Genomic DNA, 2,976 nt, shown 5'->3' with positions numbered 1-2,976 from the left:
GGCAGTGAGTTTGCTTGCCCTGTTGGCTGAGAGAGAGAGACCACATCTGAGCAACAAAAGACCTTCTCTGGGGGTGACTCTTAGCCCTAATTTTAAGTAGGCTTAGTCTATCCTTTGTGGGGATAAGTTTCATATGAACAAACACCAAGATTGAGGGCATGGCCTTTTGTTTTGGTTGTTCCCACTACTTGTGAGAATATCAGGAATTCTCCAAATGGGGAAGCTGAATTTTCCCCCTTTCTCACCGTTCCCCCAAAGGGACTTTGCAAATACTTCTTTATTCACTGTTCAAATCACTCTGAGATTTATTGGGCATCACTCTGGGATTTAACAGGGCATCCTTCTGGACAAACTTACAAAATCTCATGCCCTATTCAAGGTTCCATGTACTTATGGTGTTCAATTAAACTGTCCATATAAGCTATATTAGGAAATGCACTAGTCAAAATATAAATTTTATACTAAACATTTTTTGCTTTAGTCTCATACATAAGTTAATGTTTTGAAATATGAATTACCATCTATTTTGAGCACCCTGCAATATTGTCCAGTCCACTTTCTAATTAATTTATCCATTGCCTTCCTCTAGGAAGATTCACATGTAGAAAGATAGGTGAATTATCAGCGGTCTAATCCTCATCAAAACAATGGGTAATAGGTACTCGCAGAGTGTTGGAAATATTAAGATTGGGAAATCCTTATACAGTTATTTAATGATCCTCACTTCCCCTCATGGATGAATAGCAGTCTTGGCCGGAACAGGGCTCCAAGGAGGACTACCCTAGGCTGTGGGGTGCAGGGACTCCTGCATCTTCTATGTAGTGAGAGGATAAGGCTGTGGGCAAGCTGGGCCCCTGGAAAACACCTTATCTTGCATTCAGAGGGTTTCTTTGTTTGGGTTAGGGTAATACTGTAGCCTATTCTATATGCCCACTGGAGGTAAATTATGCTAAAACAATTATTTTCAACTGGCTTCAAAGCAAGAGGCTGGCTTTACTTGGTTTTGAGGCATCGGTCCTCTTCCACCCCTACCCGCACCATCCTTTCATGCTTTAGTCACTTGGATGGTTGGATGGGTCTCTTTTTTTTTTTAGATGCTCCACCTACAAAGTTTTATTTGAAAATAAATCATGGTAGGAGTTTGTTTTTTAAGGCAATGGTAGAAATGTGCAACAATCAGATTTTAATGTCTATAGCTATCAAAACTAGAGGATTCACTTAAGGGCTCATTGTTTTTTCCTTGCTGTTGGAACACCCACACATTTGATCAGAGGCCTTTGGTAAAGAGGTGTCAGGAGGCTGGGGAGGCCCAGAAGATGAGGGGGGACCCAGGAGTGGGGGTTTCAAAGGCAAGGGTAACAGGCAACATGATTGAGCCCCACACCCAAGAATCACCAAGACTCAAAAGTTTCTGGACATGTTCACAGTAGGAAGTCTTCTACTAACTGGTTGAATTCATCTGCAAAGCGTAAGTGTGGTAATGTTTTCCTTGTGGCATCAGATGTAATCGTGACCCTTTAACATGCTTATGAATGAAATCAGCATGGAAATGTGGCACCAGAGGATCCTTCTCACCATGCACAATCAGAGTGGGACACTGAATAAGGGGCAACAAGTGATGGCAAATATTACCATCTGGTAGATCTTTAAATTGCAGTATGCTTTCCACCCATTTTTCACAAATCTGGGCAAAGTAGTCATACGCATATAGGGTTTCCAGAGGTTTTCTTGTCCTCTCACTCCATTTAGAAACATCTCAGATTCCCTGATAAATCATTTTGTCTTCATCAGTCACATGAGCATTGGCTCCCCAGACCACCAATTTCTTGATATAAGATGGGTATTTCGCAGCTGCAATGGGTGCAGTGATCCCACCATCACTCCATCCCAGCAGGGAGAACTGCTTAAACGTCAGTGCTCTCAGCAAATCAATAACATCTTTTGCATCCCTTTCAAAAAAGTCCACTGGAAAGTCTCGATGCGGGGTGTGTGTGTGTGTGTGTGTGTCTGGAGTGGCCATATCCTCTAGGGTCCCAGGCGACCACCGTGAAGAGTTTCTTATTCAGGTTCTTAATCTGTGGTCCAAAATCAGTGTCTCCACTCCTAACACTCCTGGAAGTAGCAGGACTGTGTGATCTTCTCCAGCCTGCTGGTAATGCAGGCAGACACCATTCACACCCACTTTAGCTGAAGTCACTGAGGTGCGGCCACCGTCGTCGCCCTCGGGCACTTCCGCGCACACCCGCGTCGCGCCGCCGGGGTCTGATAGACGCCAGATGGAAGCTGGGCGGGCCTCTGCCTCCCACGCCCCGGCCAGGCTGGCTTTCTTCGTGTCGTTGAGACCGGGGTTGTAGTCCCGCGGGCCCTGCCACATCTTCTCCGCACCAGTATCCACTCAGGATGGGTCTTGATAATCACACACATCAATTCCTGAGGCAGTCTCCATTGTTGGAACCTTAAGGTTATAAAATATATGTTCTTCTAAATGATGATCTAAATGATGAAAAAGGCAGACACTGACAGAGGCGAGAAGTCCCCTACACAGGTAGCACACTCAGAGGTTGGGGAAGTGAGGTAACATTCTACAGTACACTTTGGGGCAAGAGGAGGCTGCTGTACTATCACAGATCTAACAGGGCAAAAGGCTTTATGCATGCTAAAAGTGAGACAGTACACAAAGCATATGAACACAAGGTGAGAAATGCATAATATAAATTTAGACTGTTATGCAAATGAACTTTAAAAATCCCATCCTTAATTCTCTATTTGTTGAGTCGCAATGGAACTGTGATCTCATGCACATATCTAATCTCAGGATGGAGAGTGAGGACTGGACAACAATATAATACCACTACACACACTCAGGAAGGTGGGAGCAACACAGCAAAGCTGTCAGTTCTAGAAAAATGCCCACCCTGGAAGTCCAGGAATCAGTAAAGCGAAAACTGAAAAGAGAGAGAATCAGTCACTATAATC

General features: G+C 44.3%; 1 pseudogene; it reads right to left on the bottom strand.

The window, feature by feature from the left end:
- Positions 1 to 1,421: 1,421 nt before the first annotated feature.
- On the bottom strand, positions 1,422 to 2,374 carry LOC143658361 (serine hydrolase BPHL pseudogene; annotated as a pseudogene).
- Positions 2,375 to 2,976: the final 602 nt, after the last annotated feature.

Source organism: Tamandua tetradactyla, chromosome 16 (assembly GCF_023851605.1).
Source record: "Tamandua tetradactyla isolate mTamTet1 chromosome 16, mTamTet1.pri, whole genome shotgun sequence".
NCBI lineage: Eukaryota > Metazoa > Chordata > Mammalia > Pilosa > Myrmecophagidae > Tamandua > Tamandua tetradactyla.
Note: the sequence above shows the minus strand (reverse complement) of the source record. Positions and strands in the feature narration are given on the sequence as shown.